Source organism: Rhamphochromis longiceps, linkage group LG19, assembly GCF_057381845.1.
Source record: "Rhamphochromis longiceps isolate RC_006_pf linkage group LG19, R_longiceps_female_GT1.1, whole genome shotgun sequence".
NCBI classification, from domain to species: Eukaryota; Metazoa; Chordata; class Actinopteri; order Cichliformes; family Cichlidae; genus Rhamphochromis; species Rhamphochromis longiceps.
In genome coordinates, this window is record NC_140575.1 from 11,545,402 (window position 1) to 11,565,774 (window position 20,373).

General features: G+C 45.9%; 1 protein-coding gene across 1 annotated transcript in view; it reads left to right on the top strand.

Annotated features, from left to right (window-relative positions):
- Nucleotides 1–15,462: 15,462 nt before the first annotated feature.
- myt1lb (myelin transcription factor 1-like, b) overlaps nucleotides 15,463–20,373 on the top strand; it is a 111,962-nt gene continuing 107,051 nt past the window's right edge. The window contains exon 1 of the mRNA XM_085391542.1: nucleotides 15,463–15,791. The gene's annotated coding sequence lies outside the window, so the exon portion shown is untranslated. The remainder of the gene's footprint in view (nucleotides 15,792–20,373) is intronic.

Below are 20,373 nucleotides of genomic sequence, written 5' to 3' on the forward strand. Positions count from 1 at the left end.
CAGCTCCTGTCCCGGCTCTCGGCCCCCTGTGTAACCTGTGTGATTGCAAACGACAAAAGTAAACTGATGATGCTCGCAGGTGCACAATCAGAATCTCCGACCCTCTCGCCTGCATCAGGAAAGCTAAAGGCTCAAATGTTTGGGCTCTTAAACCCTCACACTGAGCAGCAGGAGGTAAAAAGTTGAGACCAAACTACAAACAGACCTTTTATGAACATGTTTGATGTTTGTCCTGTTACCGTCCACCCTGGACCGCTGACATTCATCAGTAATCTTATCGCTCTTACCCTCCACTGAATTGTTCTGCTTCTGCCTCTGTTTTCCAGTCTTTGTTTTCGGTCCTTTACTCTGATGTGTCCTTCCATCATCAGCTGGGAATCCTCTGAAAAACACATCAAACCTTTAGTTTCTGTCACCGAATGAATCTAGCGTCACTTTGACCTGCAGGCTGCGCTCACCTACTCTGAGTCTCCCGAGCTTTGAATCAAAATCCAGATGTTTTCCGGCTCTTGTCGTCGTGGCTCTGTCACTTACTCAGTGTATGTTCGTGTCGTTGTGACCAGTGCTGATTGAACCGCTGCATATCTCGGCCAGGACAGTCTTGTAAATTAGATTTTTAATCTCAAGAGTCGTTTTCCTCGTTAAATAAAGGTTAAATAATAATTTCTCCGGCAGCACAGCAGAGGCTGGGTTCAGATTAATCAGACAGATGATGCTGGTCTGAATCACACTTGTTGTTTGGTGGTTTTATTACAAAGAGGAGCTCATGCACTGCTTGATAAACATGAGCGTTACAGGATGAGGATGATGATGGTGATGGTGATGGTGATGAGCTTGTACCTGGCTTCCATGATGGTCAGCAGCAGAGATGGGCAGTAACGCGTTACTTGTAACGCGTTACTGCAATCTGTAATCTGATTACTTTTTTCAAGTAACGAGTAAAGTAAGGGATTACTATTGCAAAAACGGTAATTAGATTACCGTTACTTTCCCGTAGGAACGCTACGTTACTGCGTTACTAAAACTGTGATTTTTTTTGCGAGAATGTCTCACGACAGTGACGTAAGCGAGTGCGCCGTTAGTGACAGCAGCTGTGTGCAGATCAACAGTGGATCATATATCGATTGTGGGAGAGAGTATGAGCGTGCAGCGTTTAAAGCGTGGAAGTACTGACCTTACTTTGAGTTTGATTCCATAAAAAGTGACAAAAACGTTAGCGTCCATCGTGCGTGGGAAGAAAACTTCTTTTTACAGCGAAAAAACCCCTAAACTTCCAAGCAGGCACCGAGTGCGCTACGACGTAATGGGAAACTCACAGAAAAACTCGCGGATTCTTCAACTGACCGCGGCACACCTGCATCAGGGCAAACCTCCGCCTACAGCAGTCCTGCTTTACAGATGAAAATAGAGCAACAGGACCGCTAGTCTTTGACTTTATTTATTTTCTGCTGTGTTTTACTTGCATCTATTTGAAAGACTGAGTGTAAACACAAAAAATATTTTATTTTATGTGCTGGAATGTGCAGAAAATAGGTTTAAATGTTAAATTAATTTATTCAACTCAGAGAATGTTGCATATAATTAAATTTTTGCTTGATGCATAAAGTTAAAAGATTAAAACTGATAAAACAAGTTAAAAAAAAAAAGAGAATTTTCCATTTGATTACATTTTGTATGATGGATTATGTAGAAAAAGTAGAATTGGGCTGAAAGATCTATCGCTTTATCACCTCTTCAGGTTGTAAATCATGTTTTTAAAAAGTAACTAAGTAGCTAAGTAATTAATTACTTAATTAAGTAAATAAGTAATTAATTAAATAAGTAATCAGTAAAGTAACGGGATTACTTTTTGGGGGAAGTAATCAGTAATTAGTTACTGATTACTTTTTTCAAGTAACTTGACCAACACTGGTCAGCAGATCTAAACATCCTTCAGGCTTCACAGAGTCACATTTCCACCTCCTTCACCCTTCTAAGAGCTGCAGGCTTTTTTTCTTCGACTGAAAAATTCCTCAGAGTTCAGACTGCAGAGTGACATCAGCACAGGAAACTGACCCCACAGCAGCGTGCTGTTCACCAACGAGCGTTAAAAAGGAGACGAGGGAGTGGGTAAGGCGGGGTGAGATTCTAGGGAGAAAAAGCATTTCTAAATTTCACAGATTAACATTTAAAAGTTTGAATAAATATAAAAATGTTAAATTCAGAAGGAAAAAACTGAGAGCTTTACATGAAAAAATGTATGAGAGAAAAACAGTGAAGCAACAGATGAAGTGATGTTTGTGAAGTAAAACTCATTTACCACAAAAAGGCAGCAGTTTAATACGAGTAATGTTACTTTTCACAGTTAGGTCGGAAGTGCTCAACTTATAAGAACATCATCTTCTAACCAGACTGTTAAACAACAAAACACAGAGTTTATTTCTTTAAAATCTGACGTTTTCTCTTGTGAATTTGAGCGTTTGTGGGGGTTTTGCTCCCTGATGCGCCGTCTTAGACGTTAGACGTCGAATGGAGACATCCAGGAGGAGCAGTCCTGCAGCGGTGGGTCATTGGCTGTGTGTGAGGCACACTCGTGTGCAGTGGAGCAGGCGTGTGGTATTTGTGCTTCGAGCAGGTGTTTGCTGAAGCGAGGGGGAGCAGGAGCACTCAACCATATGTGATTGAGCAACTGGTCAATAAAGAAAGATGATGTAGGAAGCAGCCCCCAAGGTCACTTCATGGAAATTCAGAATCACATCGTTTCTGAAGATCCCTGCACCAGTTTTGAACAATTCCCGTCTTTCCCACTTCTCAGGAATGACATTTCCATCCCAGATCCAGTCCCACACTCAGCCATAATCTCTGTTTTCATCGGGAACGCTCAGGCTCGAGTTTTAATAATGGAGCAAATAAATCAGATCTGTAATTAGGCGAGCTGCGATGCAAACGAGAGCCGAGCGCCACGTCTCTCTGCAAACGTACGTGCTGCAAAATGAGATGCTTTTCACAGATTTAATGCCGTTCTTCACGAGATCTCTGCTCCTGCTCAACGGCACAGAAACAGCAGCATTAGTCTGAATTCCATACGTTTAAAGTTAAATAAGCGCTGGCTCTGTCAAACCTGCGTTTCAATTAAAAAGTGGAGCACAAAGCTGCAAAGTGAAGCACGGAGCACAGAAATGCAGAATACTAGAAGAGGATCTGATCTGCTCTAAAGGATAAACGCTGATCTGAGAGCCTTATCGCTCAGATTTTTCAATTTTCACACGAGTGTGTAGCTATTAAGTTTAGTAATGAGAGCTGGGATCAATTCATATTTCAGACATTTACTATAAAAGTCCAAGGCCCAATCTCTGTCGTTCTAATTTCAGCTGATATACACTCAACAAAAATATAAACGCAACACCTTTGTTACTGCTCCCATTCCCCATGGGATGGACGTAGAGACCGAAAATTCATTCCAGATACACAATATAACCATCCCTCCCAAACAGTGGTCACAAATCAGTCCAAATGTGTGGTAGTGGGCACATCTGCTATATTGAGATAATCCATCCCACCTCACAGGTGTGCCACATCAGGATGCTGATCTGACATCATGAGTAGTGCACAGGTGTACCTCAGACTGCCCACAACAAAAGGCCACCCTGGAATGTGCAGTTTTGTCTCACAGCAAAATGCCACAGATGCCACAAGCAATGACGGAGCGTGCAATTGGCATGCTGACAGCAGGAATGTCAACCAGATCTGTCGCCCGTGCATTGAATGTTCATTTCTCAACCATAAGCCGTCTCCACAGGCGTTTCAGAGAATATGGCAGCACATCCAACCGGCCTCACAACCGCAGACCTCGTGTAACCACACCAGCCCAGGACCTCCACATCCAGCAGGTTCACCTCCAAGATCGTCTGAGACCAGCCACCCAGACAGCTGCTGGAACAATTGGCTTGCACAACCAAACAATTTCTGCACAAACTGTCAGAAACCGTCTCAGGGACGCTCAACTGCATGCCCGTCGTCCTCATCGGGGTCTTGACCTGACTCCAGCTCGTCGCCGTAACAGACTTGTGTGGGCAAATGCTCACATTCAATGGTGTCTGGCACGTTGGAGAGGTGTGCGCTTCACGGATGAATCATGGTTCACATTGTTCAGGGCAGATGGCAGCTGAGAATGTCCCAGTTCTTGCATGGCCAGCATACTCACCGGACATGTCACCCATTGAGCATGTTCGGGATGTGCTTGACCGGCGTATACGACAGCGTGTACCAGTTCCCACGAATATCCAACAACCTCGCACAGCCATTGAAGTGGAGTGGACCAACATTCCACAGGCCACAATTGACAATCTGATAGACTCCATGCGACGATGTGTTGCACTGCATGAGGCAAATGGTGGTCACACCAGATACTGACCGGTTCTGGGTCCCCAGACCCCCAATAGCGCAAAAAACTGCACATTCCAGGGTGGCCTTTTGTTGTGGGCAGTCTGAGGTACACCTGTGCACTACTCATGATGTCAGATCAGCATCCTGATGTGGCACACCTGTGAGGTGGGATGGATTATCTCAATATAGCAGATGTGCCCACTACCACACATTTGGACTGATTTGTGACCACTGTTTGGGAGGGATGGTTATATTGTGTATCTGGAATGAATTTTAGGTCTCTACGTCCATCCCATGGGGAATGGGAGCAGTAACAAAGGTGTTGCGTTTATATTTTTGTTGAGTGTATGTCACAAGCAGAGCTGCTGGTTTACGCTCGAATCGCAACAGACAACACACCAACGGCCACCTCTGCCAATCACAGGCAGTGTTCATAGACTTTGTGATGCAGGAAGATGGCACGTCTGTGCAGTCAGGCGAAAGTTTACGAGCACTCGAGGAGCTCTAAAAGCAAAGGTAACGCCTGCTGAAACAGGTGCTTTGTTTGGATTTGAAGCACAGCCTGGCTAGCAGTTTCCCTTTGTTTCAAGTCATTATGCTAAGCTACGCTAATCTGAGGACCTGCTGGCTGCACAGACTCGAGAACTCATGAGCTTTCAGTAAGAAAGCGACGCTCACGTCACCAAAAATGAGTGAATAATAACGGCTTATTACATGTGTGAACCACAGAGATGCTCCACACGTGCTGCTGGAATGTTAGAGAGCTCAGAAATGAAAGAATCAGACACACGGTGACGGCAATGTGGTTTAAACCACCAAAATAAAGTCACAAGTTACAGCCAGGCCTGTGAATTATCATTAGTAATTATAAGTGGCTCAGACTCGTCATGTTTAAGTTCAATAAAGCTCAAATATAACACAGCAGAGGATCTGAGTTACAGCAGCTCCAGAGCAAAAACACGACAGCAAACTCCTCTAAAGTTGGTGTCATAAGCCACCACCCTTGTTCAAAGCTTACGACACCAAGCAGTTTAAAGAAGTCCAGACGCTTTTCTTTCCAAGCTCCTTAGACTACGACAGGGGTAGGCAACTGCAGGCCTCGAGTACCGGTGTCCTGCAGGTTTTAGATCGCACCCTGGGTTAACACACCTGAATCAAATGATTAGTTCATTACCAGGCCTCTGGAGAACTACAAGAAATGCTGAGGAGTCATTTAGCCCTTTAGATCAGCTGTGATGGATCATGGACACATCTAAAACCTCCAGGACACCGGCACTCGAGGCCTGGAGTTGCAGGAACAATCGTGTCTGTAAGGAGAATGATCCAAAAATACGTCAACACACAAATAAAGCATAAACGTCCGGGAACAACAGGAAACACCGACAGTGTGGCAAAGACACAAGCAGGACGTGTCTCAAACATCATGATGCCAGCAGCGCTAACGTTTGCACGCTCTCTGCAACATCTTAGCTGCTTGATGGTTAAACAGCCGCCTGTTCACTTTATAAATGAACCTTTAATCTGAGTCCAGCCAGAATGAAACTATGACAACCAACCATCAAAGGAAACAGAAACTATGGGAAGGACCGCAGTGAGCCAGGGTTGAGCAGCGGCTGTAAAAGGCTGCGTCTGAATTCAACCCATCATCATCTCCCAACACTAAACAAACTGGTTCTCAACTGGTCATGGATGTGAGCTAAAGTGTTTAAAGCTTTACAAATGCTGCTCCATCTCCATCATCAGGGAGAGGGCTCACAAAAGAGCCGCGGCTCTTATGGAGAGGCTGCGGGAGGTCTCGCTCCTTACTCCTCCTCGTGTCCACGGGAAGCACGCCATGTTTCAGGCCTGCTCGAAACAGTAGCACTGGTATGAAACCAGTTTATGTACCCAGAGTGCACTGCACACAGCGAGATTAAGGATGTGTGCATCTTGCATTTTTAACATACGAGCAAAAGCCAACAAGCTGATATAGTCGGGGTTCCTTTTAACGTGAGCATGGCGGCGGTTCAGCCCGGCCCCCCGCTGCGCCCTATGGAGTCAGCCAAACTTTCTAAGACACTTCACCCCCCCCCCCCCCCCCCCGTACCCCCTGTAGCCTATCCCATCATGGGAGGTTTTGATTCACAGGACTGACAACCTTATTATGCGGCACACTTATTATTGATATTACGCCGCAGAGGCACGGTTGCCATGGTCACCGAGCGAGAGACATTTAATTTTCTCTCCTCCATCATCATTATCTATGGGGCCATCTGTTGTGGAAAATGAATTCAGCCTCATTTGCATGACTGATAAGCACATTCTTTATCTGTCCCACAGAAGGTCATATGCCACAGATTTGGGGACTGGAGAGAGGGAGTGAGGGGGTGAAATGATGCGTGCTCTTACCTCTGCGAGTGAGGTAAATGGGCTGTGTGTTTGTGCTGGGATGTGTGCATGTGTCTGCATAATGCATGCACATGTAATGTTTATGTATGCCCTCTTGCCACGCTTTTGTTCTCACGCCGATGCTTTTGAATTTCCATCAGCACGTGCCTCTGAGCATGTTTGTGTACGTACCCGTCGTCATGGCTGCGTGTAGTCACTTTGTTTGCAAACTGCTCGTGTGAGTGTGTGTTTTCGTAGGTGTGGGTGTGTGTTTGTGGGATCTGTTGGTATTTTGGGTTTCAGATCTCAGAGCAAAGGCCTGTTTGCACTGCACGAATAAGAGGAACACGAGGAACAGCATCGCTGCCGTTCTAACATACCGGATCTGCAATCCACGCGTCCATCCTTTTTTTCCTATCTGAGGTTGTGGTTTCAGTACACTCGGAAGGTATTCCAGACCTCCTCCTCCTCAGACACCTCGTCCAGCTCTTCCGGGGGAGTCTTGAGGCCATCCTGGATCAGATTAGATGTATTCTCTCCAGCGAGTTCTGGATCTGTCTCAGGCTCTGCTCCCAGGAGATCCACACCCAGGTCCGGCTACAGGAGCGACAGAAACTTCCAGCTTTTTGTTGAGGTTTCCCAGCTCTGACTTGTCCGATTGCTCTCAGTCCGGCCCCCTCTCCTTGGACCAGTTTGTCTCGCAGGACTCAGTCAGGAGCTTTTCCCCAGACACCACAGCTCTATGCAAAGCTGTCTCAAAAGGGAGGCTCGTGGAGCAGTAAGAGTCAGAGTGGCCCTGGTCCACGTGCCTGTGTGAAAACACTGAAGGGATTCTCAGTGGGTAAACTTTCAAAATAAGAGTCAGGGATTGTCCAGTACAGGATGACTGTGTTGAACAAATAAAAAATAAAACAGAGAAAAGCTAAAATGAATAACCAAATATAGTTTAGCTGTAAATATACTGTACCTGAGTGTCCTGCCTAGATGAGTGTAGAGGAAAGACTGAATATTATCATCTGGTTTTTTTTCATTAAAATATACCCACTGTGAGCATCGCTTTATCTTACAGTTTGGTCAAACATGGGAACAATGGTGTAATGTAAAAAGACATATAATTGTCATGTTACTGATGTTTTGATTCTATAGTTTGTAGCATTTATCAATATCACTTCATCTGCTAAAAACCCTGGCTGATATTGTTACTTGGTTGTTTCTTCGATAATTATGTGATATTTTATGCACTGAAAAAAATGAATTCTCCATGAAATGTTTCTGCGTTGGTCTGTAAATGTAATAAAACATTACATTTAATCCAGTCTGGTTATACTTGATGATTAATTTTTTCTATAAATAAACCTTTGATTTCATATATTTCAGTGAACATTTTATTATTAACATTATTTATTATTATTCAGACTTATTGCTTCGTGTTTCTCGGGGACTCATTTTTGGAGTGAGGCTGTACACCTTATGTCCTTGCTAGCGTTGGTTCTCTGCAGCCCAGCTGCTAAGATAATGTGGGCTCATTGTATGCACAGCATGCTAACGCTAAGTAGCTAACTAGCTAAGAGCCCAGAGTGACGTCAAAGCTGAGCATACGCAGACTCCAGCCCCGCAGCCAGAGCATGCACGTCAACAGGTAACAGACTGCTACAGCAGAATCACCATGATTCTGCCTTTGAGGCATCTTTGTGCTGGTTTCATCTTTTCTTTGTGTTCACACCTAAATGCTAAGAGAAGGATCACCTGTATCCTCGTTAGGGTGGGGATGTGTGCGGTGTGTGGGTCTGTAGCAGTGTTGCCAACTCCTCAGTAAGGAAAATCGCTATCTGATTGTTCAGTCTGACGTCACTAGCCGTGTCTGGGCCTAAACTCCGCTGCAGGTCCATATATCAAACGGTCACTATGGCATTACTGAGAGTTAAAACACTGTCTAAAGTCCTTCATCTTTAATAAAATGATCAGCGTTCTTCTCTACCAGGTGTAACAATTGAGTTTAACATCCAGGCATCCATGAAAACGGAATTTATGACATTTAACAGACTTAGAAGTTAGCTCGCTAGCTTCTATCTAAATACAATATAGCATGTCCTGACTGCGGGGTTTTCGAAACAAATTCAAACGTACAGCTCTGCTATCACTTCCAACATAAATGAAGACAGAAAACTAAACAGCAGTGACGTTTGTAGGGTTACTGAAGTTTGGCTAGCTGGTATTTAATGATGTGCTACGTGACCGCTAGCGACACAGCTATGTTAGCAAAATATAAACAAGCTAACTTTTTTTCCACTCGATAAAAGTTAATGTGAGTGTTCTCGGTGGTCAGGAACAAATGTAATCGCATGGCAGGATGCTGTAAAAGGACCAAACTTCAGCCAGGAGAACAACTGAGATAATCCATCCACAATACGAGGTTAGTCATTCATATACTGCTGCATGGGCTGGGCTGTAGTTACATCGTAAGGTTTTAAAAACTGAGTTTAAATAAATGGTCAACGGTAATCACTGACTTTTTTTAGGAGCTTTTTCAGATTAAATAGAAGAAAATTCAAAGCATTAAACATGTTAACAACACAAAAGCCATATTAAACGCAGACTACTTTAGGCCCGGAAGTAGGATTCCTCACGTCATCACTTAATAATCGGATTGGCTGTCCTAAAAGTCGCTAGAAGTCGCCAAATGACGTCATCGTCTAATTTGCATAATTGGTCATGCTAATGTAATTGTAACCTATCATGGAAGACACATAAAGTGAGTAAAAAACGTCCTAAATGCAGTTAGAATTTATTTAGAACTACAAATTAAATTTCTTTTAGCAATTATTGTTTTTTTAATGTCACAATTCCAATCCTGCTCCTTTATCCGGGCCTGGACCGGCAAAAGTGACCCGAAATTGGCACTCTGGTGGAGTTACTTTGTGTGTGAGAGTGTTTGTTTATAAGTAGTTTTAAACCTTGTGATCCACGAAACAGCATAACAGCAAAAGAACTGACTGCGTTACAGTCATGCGCGATTCATTTGCCGTTTGGTGTGAACGTCTCATGCCCTGATAGCAGCTGGGGGAGGACTATCCTCCGCCTAGGAGTGCTTTGGCACCGGTGAGGTGCCCAAGGCAGCACCGCTGCCTGTTGAGAGTAAGAGCCATACGTGTTTTCACGTCAAAAAGTCGTCATACAGTAAATAAGTCTCCAATAATACCAGAAAAAGTCGCCAGATTTGTCGCTGGTCGCTTTTTAGAAAAAAAGTCGCTAAGGGGGTCTGAAAACTCGCTAAATATAGTGATAAAGTCGCTAAGTTGGCAACACTGGTCTGTAGGCTCAGCTTATATCATTCAATGGTGATTAAGAGACAATAAGTTTCAGGACATTTTACCGAGAAAGTAATGTAACGAGTAATGTAACGAAGGACTTTGTCCAGCTAGCAATTAAGTAACACAAAAGTAAGATGTAACACATTTAGTGATGAAAAATGTGCAATACAATACTGTGTATCCAAATTATTACCCATCGCATATTTACTGAGCTGAAATATAAGGTGCAACAGACATTCTTACAGGATATCATATTTTTATATTTAATTGTAAAAGTGTAAATGTGCAGTGTTTGTGTCGATTTTACTGACAACTTTTTATCGTAAATATGAAAAAATCCCCCCTAAGCTGAGGGGACTTCCTGCTGAATCAGGTGACACATCTCCATGGATTTGTCTCGGTGAGCAGCACGCGTCACCTCACAGGTATGAATCTGATTTCGGTTTGAGGAAATATTGATTAGCAGATTTTTGTCTATGACTGTGGGGAGTAACGAGGGGAGGTGTGATTTTAAAACCCTGTGCTGGTTTAACAATGAGGAGCCGAATCTAGTCTTACAAACACAGCAATACACACTGTGTGTGTGTGTGTGTGTTTATCCCCTGAAGCTACTGCTGTGTGTGTGTGTGTGTGTGTGTGTGTGTGTGTGTGTGTGTGTGTGTGTGTGTGTGTGTGTGTGTGTGCGTGCGCGCGCAGGTAAAGAGGCTCCCTGTGGGTTTGTGTGTGCTCTGGTCTTTCATGTCTGGCACATTTGTCATCCTGTTCCAAAGACCCGAGTATCACACACACACACACACACACACACACACACACACACACACACACACACACACTCTCTGTACTGTACATAAGTAGGCTGAAGCTTGTTATTCCTCCTCTTTCTTACTCCCAGTACACCACCAATACAACCTCTCCTCCCTTATACATTTCTCTCTCTCGGCTCATTCTTTTCTTCTTCCTCCTCCTCTTCACCTCCCCCCCAACCCCACCCGCTCCTCTCCCTCGGTCCCAGCGAACAACAAGCCTTCACCTTCTCCCACGCTATCATCTCAAGTCCCCAAACACACAGATTGTCTTCCTCCCCCTCCTTTGGCTGCCTGGCGCTCACTTGCTTCCACTCTGCAGCAGCTGCACCTCTAACCTCAGCAGCCTCCCTCCATCCCTGCTGCGGTGCCGGGGTTCCCTTCGTTTTCTTTCACTCGGGAAGTTTTTTTCTTTAAAATTTACAGATGTATATGCGCTGCAGTCGGTGAATAAGTGATTTTAAAAAATGGCCTCTAAATAGTTCAAGCGCTTTTCATTTCAGGTGAGGAGATGAATTTAAGACGGTATTTATGTTAAGTAGACTCTTCTTCATTTTCTTCCACGTCTGAGAAGAAAACCTTGAACTTGAAAAATGATTTTCAACATGATGAGTGTGATTATTAACCTTCACTTCTGCTTTTCAAGGCATTTCTGCTGAGCCTCGTATTAAATTCATCATCAGCTGACAGAAAATCAGCCGCATAGCTGAAGCTCCAGCAGTGAGTCAGGACTCACCTGTTTAAATGCATTTGTAGGGGTGTGGCCTGTTTGATTGGCAGGTGCGTGGTGGCACAGGCAGCTGTAGCTGTTAGCTGTCTGCTGCTCTGGCCGGGAGGTTATCGTACTAGAAGGCTGACCTCCAGTTTTGGTGCACAGTGAAATTCTGGGATTTTGATTGGATGTCATTGAGCATCATTGTGCGATGCTTCCTGACAGTCCATGAATGAAGGCGATGTGGTTGGACTGAAGGACTGAGGAGCACTCGGTAAGTGTTATGCAGGGATGCAGAAGTGGTGAGGTTGATGTTCTTAGATTTACTTGGTTAGGTTTGTGCACTGAAAGGCTCAGTCTAAGGGTCCTGCTACAAACTAGCATGTGGCTGCTTTACTGCTCTGAAAGACACTTGGTGAGGTTTCACCAGCGGTTGTGGTTTGAGTCCAAATCGCTCTCCACACTGATGAATGACGCTCGTCTGGCGTGTGGACGTGTGACGAGCTGGGAGCTGAAACTGTGCTGTCGCATGTCTTTAAACACAACCTTGTCATAATAACTCTCATTTGTGACAATATTAGATATGATGAGGTGCAGAAAAGTCAACCTGGGAGCCAGAGTGTTCCCGCGAGAGCTCATTAAAGTGACAGTCAGTGAGCATCAGTTATGCTGATGTCCAGTGACAAAGAGATTTATGAAAGTAAAGACACAAACATGAATTACTCAGGGTGCACATTTTTCCCATAAACCTTTGCTCTGAGGCATTACGGTCTGAATTAAATCAGTGACGAGGGAATGAGCTTTGAGAGCGACGAGAGCGGCTCATTAAACAGCTGAAAACAAACACGCTCTGATTTGGTGGATTTTACAGTTTGTGTACCTGCAGCTTCTTTGCACGAGCAAATGTTAGCAGTGGACTGTGGACATCCCACTAAGCCTTTCCTATCACAAACATCTGTCCTGTGTCTGCTTTGCTTCAGCAGCGTCTCTGTCCTTCCAGTGAAGCACGCCACTTCATTATTAGACCCCCAATAATAAATGTGAGCTGTGGTTGGTTTGGGCCGTCAGAGGCACTCAAACAGAAAGCGCTCACCTATTGGTTAATGACTTGTCAATCACAGGTCAGGAACCAATGAGTGCGTCCTATCTGAGCCTTGGCGTGGCCAAACTCCATGTTTTATTCAGCATGAGCTGAAACAAGAGGCCGAGCTCATACAGTCATCGGGACTGTGTCCTCCTCACACGCGTCCACAGACATCGCCCCCTGGTGTTTGTGGGAAGGATTGCTGGTTTAGTGCGTCTGTCTTCAATCCATATTTATGACATCATACAGTCTGTTTCATCAGTGCATATGAAACAGTTAGCAACATGTAGGCCAAAAAAAGCAGGTTTAGGTTAACATCAGGATACACAAGGAGTTTTTAATGCGGGGCCTTCGGGGCAGCCGTTTGTATGATCGTCTCTAATGTGATGAAGTTGAACAGAAGTCAGTCGTTTGTGTTCAGTGTGTGCGTTGTTTGGTGTCTCAGTCGGTCTGGCGTGGATGGCCTTCAAGTGTCTTCGACACATTCTGAAGTGTTCACGTCGTTAATTATGAGTTTCAGTCATTTTCATGCAAAAAGAGTCAAAAAATAAAATAAAGTTGAACTTTTTGTAAGAACAGTTTCAGCTGTTTGTGCTGATGTTTCCTGAGAGCAGGACCTGAATTATAAGACTAACAAACTGGCACTGAAATGAGTTTAACATGGATTACAAATATTTTATATGAAACAGTCACTAAAAATGTATGTAGAATATATTTACATGTAATTTAAACTGATTTGAAGATTTTGAAAATGTTCTTTATTCAATTTTATTTATACAGCGCCAAATCACAACAACAGTCGCCTCAAGGTGCTTTATACTGTAAGGTCGACCCTACAATAATACACACAGAGAAACACCCAACAGTCATGTGACCCCCTATGAGCAAGCACTTTGGCGACAGTGGGAAGGAAAAACTCCCTTTTAACAGGAAGAAACCTCCTACAGAACCAGATTCAGGGAGGGGCGGGGCCATCTGCTGTGATTGGTTGGGGTGAGAGAAGGAAAACAGGATACCCGTCTTCCTTCCTGTACCTGTCTGATTCATGATGTCATCACAGTCAGGCTGGCTCTCCATCTTTATTACCTGACACTGAATCTGAACCAACATCTGGTTTGCAGATGTTTAAGATTCAAAGATCCCGTGAAGATTCACTGCTAACCTGTCACTGACCCCGTGGCTGAGTTATCCCTCGTTATGGAATAATTACCAACAAATTACAATCCAGTCAAAACCTAAAAGGGAAACGTATCCCGTCACTGCTTCCTGTTTCCGTCTCCTGCTTTCCTTCTCTTATGGCGTCCCTGTTGGGATTTGTTTCGCATGTTTGTTGGTTTATGGAGGGACGTTCTGGGTGAGACTCGCCGTCTTCTCTCCGGTTCAGCGGATTTCTTGTTTGAGTGAAGCGATCCTCGGTGCCGAGGCTCCGTGAGCAGCAGATTCACGGCAGGATTCAAACATCACAGCGCAGCGATGCAGGGCTGCTGGGTCAGCGCGTCGGTCTGCCTGATTGCTGGAGTAATTGTGCCTGATTGGCATTAGCATAGGTAATATGGAGCACCCCGGGGGCAGCGGCGGTCCCAGCCCCCCTGAGTACTTATGGTGCCCTGCTGCGCTGCTGCAGGCAGAGAGCTTGTTGGTTGAGTAAAATGCTGCTGGATGCTTCTGATGTGTTTACTGTTGGAGCTTCATATATGCTCTGAATATTTATGTGCAAACACGAATGTATTTGGAAACGTTATTGCTCGTGTGCAGCGAGAGGCCCGATTCAGCCGCCCCAGCGGGCCGAGCGAATGAATTAGCACCTCTTGTCCAGTAAGAAACGAAGCTAATTTATACTCTAATTATGACGATGTCTCAGGGATCAAATTAACATTGTGTGTGTTTGCATATCTGTGTAAATATGGAAATCAGTGTGTTGTTATTCCCACACATGAATGTCACCCCGGTTATTGTGCACTCCACACGGCTGCAGCTCGCCCGCTTCCACGCTCATTCATCTTCTTCTCCTCTCTTAATTCTGCTGCTCAGCCAGCCTCGGAGCCTGTGATGGGTGGAGGAGGAGGCGGAAGAGGAGGATTAATTAACGGCAAGCCAGCGATGAGGCAGAGACTTCCTTTAAGTTTGCTTCCTGTTTGTGTCTCCAGTCAGACGAGCACTGAACCACGAGTGGAGCTCATTCCAGCGATTTTAGGGCACAAACGTGTATCTGTGCTCCCCCTCCCCTCCTCCTCCCCCTCCCCCTCCCCCTCCCTTCATGTGTGCCCGTGCAGGGCCCGTGGGAAGCACTCGCTCTGGGAGCAGACCGTCTGCAGCCCTGAATAAATGTATGTGGGGGGGGCAGAGAGAGTGTTGGAGGACATACATGCAGAGAGACGAGCTTTCAGCTTCCTTCAGTGGTCCCTGCATCTCCTCCGAGCTTCCTGACACGCACACACACGCATGCACACGCACACACACACACACACTCCTTCAGGGTACACCAGCCGCTCTGGAAGTCCTCTCTCTCCTTTGTTGTTTTTCTGTTGGTTGGTCTCGGCGACGGCGGAGCAGCGTGCGCCTCTATCGCCGCTTCTGTGTGTGTGTGTGTGTGTGTGTGTGTGTGTGAGTCTGCAAGGCGGCGTGTGAAGGATACCACTAGCAGCGCCCGGGTAAGTCAGCCTCTTCCTTCCATGGTTTTTTTGAGCGTTTCTCTCCATCTCGCCTGGGATCCTCGCCTCTCTCCACCTCCTCTCCCTCTCCCGCCCTCCCTCTCTCTCTCTTATTGCTCTGCTCGCTCTCTCTCTCCCTCAGTGTCTCTCTCGGTCTGGGTTACGCCGTTTCCTCCCGACCGCGCTCTTGCCATACCTGCTTCTCTCTCTCTCTCTCTCTCCTCATTGGTGTGTCCTGATTCCTTTTTTCCATCAGGCTCTGGGCCCCATTGGTCGTCTGGCTTCCAACCATTATCTCCACTCCTCCACCCCTCTGTCATCCTTTCTCGCTCTCCGCGCTCTCTCCACCTCCTTCCCTCATTGCCGGTCACATCTCTCAAGTCGTAAAAATGATTTGCATGCAGGAGGAGAGCGCAACTTTGCAGTGAGAAAAATAAAGGAGAGGCTGAAACCGGGAGAGCAGGAGGAAAAGTTTACTGAGAAGACTGCAGCTGGAAGGTAACTCCTGCCCGTTAACGGCTTCTCGTGTTTCTGCCGTGCCCGTAGACGTGACGGTGTGATGTTGATCGGCTGCCCGGCTCAGTGAGCGTTTCGGCTGAATCGGAGCCTCGCGGTCGCTCCGGTGTCGTATTGTCGGGCTTTGTTTCTGTCATGTTGCTGCAGTCGGGCGGGCTGTTGTTGCGTCAGGTATCGTGAAGAAACTTGCATGGTTCACAAGTTTGTTGTGGAAGTTTGGTGCTGAGTGCTGCTCTGCACATTCGCGCTGTGTTTGCTGGAAACGTGTCTCATCGTTATGCTGCTGAATGCTGGATTATTGCAAGATTTCCTCCATGTTTGTGTTCTCGAGCGCTTTGATTTGCATGCACATGTGCTGTCACTCTGATGTCTTCATGGACGAGGCTGAGCGAGGCAATCTGAAGTTCAGCTCAAACTTCAAGCACATGCTGTCCCTTCGGTCTGCTCTTCCTCCTGATGCAGATGTTGTGCGTGTGTGTCTGCATGCACTCACACAGATGCACTGTAACACGTTTCATTCTGTCATGACAAGCAAAGCTTTGCTGCTTCCACAGTGAGTGTTTGTGAGCGCAGGATGGAGGCGTCGCTCGGACACATCTGGAGAGGAGTCCAGACTGACCCTGCGTCGTCTGACACATCGGTGTTTTCAAAGTGAAAGTGTGTGCAGGCTGGGATGAATTCATTTATCGGCCGGTGTCAGTAGTTCAGCAGGTTTAACCTTTGTGTTCCTCAAATCTGAGATTTAGTTGAGTAAATCTGTGATTCAGAGATAAAGTGATGCAAACCTGAGAGACTCTAAATGAGTTCAGTGAAGATTTCTTTCTTTTTTTTCTGCACAAAATGGAATAAAAACATAACAAATCAATAAAAGCCCAGAGCAGTCTCTCAGTCCTGACTTTAGTGTGAAGTCATCTCAAACCTGTGAAACTGCTCTCACTGACGCTCCTACAGTTACAGTAAGAAGTGCATCTCTGAGCCGAGCCACTCAGCGAGCTGAGGTGAAGCCGTGTTCTCCGGGATGTTCCTGAAACGGCGGCAGGAAGGAGACGGCGTGCTTGTTAGAGAGAGAGCGCGTGGCTGATGTGCTTTGCAGAGCGAGCCGAGGACAGCGAGACAGCTGAATGTGATTAAATTATAGAGGGAAAGCATGCTACCTGGTCTGACTGAGACCAACGCTGTGGGAACCCCCTCCTCCTCCCCCTCTCCCATCTCCTCCTCTGTGTGGTGTGAAAGTGAAAGAACCCGGGGAGGCTCGTCAGAGAGAAAGTCAGGTGTTGATGCTGAACGTGGACTCAGTGTAACGAGTTACGGCATCGACGAAGACACGGGTGGGAGTCTTTACTGCTCGGCAGCCTAATGAACGAGCAGGAAAAAGCCTCCCGGGGATCCCCTTCATGCAGCCGCCAGGGTGGGGGTGTGGGGGCAGCTGCGTGCTAATATTAGCTTCCATGTTGAATGGCTGGATCCCACACGAATCAGGCTTAGCAGAACTGCGGCGTGCGGTAACACAGAGCATGACTGTGCGCTGAGGCTGGACTGCCCGTGTGGTCGCACGCTGACGTGCATTTAATGACACGAGTGAGGACGTGCTCGACTCGCCCTCCTTAGGCGTTTGGAAAATATTAACAATTTTTAAAAACCCGTTGCTTTCAGCATGTTATACCACCACTCACCACTAGGAGGCGGCACCTCTTTCGAGGGGAGTGAGGCGGGAATTAAAGCCACAAAACCTCTAGTACAATCAGAGCTCTGCTCACTTTCTGTTCCACAGGGGGCGCTCTCGAGCTCACTGTTTGGACATTGTTGACAGGAGAGCTCGAGACAGTAGAAAAGATTCTATTTGCAGATGTCTTGCAGGTTTCTATTGTAGTGAAAAACCATTCGTATTCACTCCTGCTCACTGATGTCAGAGCGCCCCCTGTGGACAGTAAACCCTCAATCAGAGCCGCTCGTTAAAGGGAGGGTTAAAACCCGATTATTGGCGGGCGCGATCGATGGATTCAAACGAAACACACTCTGTGGTTGAAGTTTCACGTCAGCTGTTTTTTTAAATTTGTCGGTTCATCTGTGACGCGCATGTTTCTGCAGGCATGTCCTACTGAGATAAATAAAGTTTTTCTCATACAGGAAGCAAGAAAAAATGAAACAGTGACACGTTAACGACGCAGATAATCTCTCTGTTATCATCTCGCACTGTTTCTATGCTCAAACGAAATCGCAGAATAAACAAAGTGAAAGTTTGATGAACGACTCACAATGAGGCAGCGTTTCTGTGTTTGATGCTTTTATTGTTTCAAATTATAAAACGACGTAAAGTGTATTTAAAGGCAGAGATGGATCAGCGGCGAGGGTCAGCTGACGGCTGTGGGAATGTGAAGCGCTCCGTACGAGGCGACTGCAGCACGGGCTGCTGTGAGCGAGAGCGGGAAACGGCGTCCGAAGTTAAAAATGAAAAAATATTTGCTCCCCGAGGCGAAGTTTGGAAAACTAAAGTATCATTTCTGGGAGACGCAGTTTCACGTCGCACGTCTGCAGCACATCTGTTCCTTTAACATGAACCTGATTATGCAACACATGCTAAAGATGACAGAATGATGCCAGGTCTCTCTTGGAAATGAGATTTTTAATCTCAATCAGATTTTTTACCTGGATAAATAAAGGATTAATAAATAAATGATTCCTGTAGAAGAAAATAATCACTGTGACGGCACAGCGGTCAGTGTTCCACTCACTGTGGACCTGTGGACTCCCACACACACTCCTGTTTGTAAAGTTAACAGTTAAAAAATCAGTTTTTTAAATTCAGCTTACCGTGAAAAACGAAACAGCTGATTTATTTCTTATTCAAATGTCGAATTTATGATTTACTTCATCCTGAAGCTGATCGGGAGTGCTCTCATCTTCATCATCATCATCATCATCATCATCAGTATTGTTGTTACAGGTGTTTGCGGTGCTGTAGTAGCTGCGTATCGGCGTCCTCAGCGTCCTTTGTTCTTACCTCACATTCTCCAGAGTTCATGTGATGTGTTTGTTTCTTCATAATTGAAATTTTTATGTGCAAACGATGAAATTATGGAACGTCTGCGTCCACACTCTGGGAAAAATCTGGGAGTGGAAACGATGATGTCGACCGTGCATGTGTATGAGTTTACTGATGAAAGAGCGTGTGGATAAATCAGGTGACCCTGGTCTGCACCGCCGGGGCTCTCGTTCCTCGGGATGAGTCGCAGGTTCGGCAGCGGCCGATCTCGGCTCAAACATTTAATCACGATGTGGATTTTTGGTCTCATTCGGGTCATTCCGAGCTCGCTGTGCGTGTCTTTGTGGGAATCAATGCGGTCTTCCAATCAGTCTCCGTGACGGGCTCGGGCAGAGGGGAGATCGATCGATTCGAGCCGACACGTCGTCGATGCCGACATCTACTCGGTGTAGGATGTGGCCGCTCGCGCGTCCTTCGCACACGCACTCCTGCGGCGGCTGATTAATTATGCCGCTCATCAGTCAGAGCACGAGTTGTAGCAGATACTGTAAAATATCAGCAGCATTTCCAGGCTGCTGTATTCAATGTGATGGTGACGGGACGAGGTGACACGGGCCAACAACAATTCATATCGAAGGTTATTATGATCATAAAGTCGCTGCTCCAACACCTGGGATCCTTTCATTCCCTCCTCTGCCCCATTGTTTACATGCAAATCGAACTGTGTGCATATCCAAAGAATCTACAGTTATACAGGAAAGAATGAATGAAACAAGGAGACATACAGAGAACTAAACAGGAAGAACACCGAGGGAAAGAGGAAGTACACAGGAAGGTTACAGAAGACTGAAAAAGAAGGAAGTAACACAGAAAGTGAGGAAAAAAGGATATATCAGGGAAGCGAAGAAAGGAAGCATGCAGGGAACAATGATATAAAGGGAGGAGAAAGAGGAAGGAAAGAAGGAAGAATGCTGTAGAGCAGGAAGGAGGTACGGCATACAGGAAGAACATGGGAAGGAAAAGCATACAAGATGGAAGAAAGCTTATAAGAAGTAAGGTAGGAAAGTATACAGGAAGTTAGGAAGAAAGGACACATAAACAAAGAAAATGGGAGGTAGGGAAGGATACTGGACAGGAAGTAAGGAGGCGTGCAGAAAACGGGAAGAAGGCATGTTTTGGTAAAGGAGGAAATGAGGAAATGGGAGGTTTTGGATGTGTAATTAGAATATCAGGTAGAAGCACTCGTGTAACTGTTAGCTGTCGTGTCAGGACTGAAGTCCGACAGCAAAAGGTTAAACCGCTTGTTAGTGGATAGAAAATTGTATTACACATGGCGGTTACCACCTGGATGTGGTCGTCCGTCCCCCCGTGTGAAAAAGGTCCACAGAAAACAGAGTACAGGGAGTTTCAGTGTGGGTATCCCTCCAGAGAGACACACACACCTTCGTGCCTTTCCTCGGGGAAAACGCGATCTATCTCCTGGCGGGCAGGCCAATTAAAAACCAATCAGGCTGCTTGGAGTGCGCTGGTAATGGGAAAGCCGAGGCAGTGAAGGAAGTGCGGCTGATTAATGGACATTTT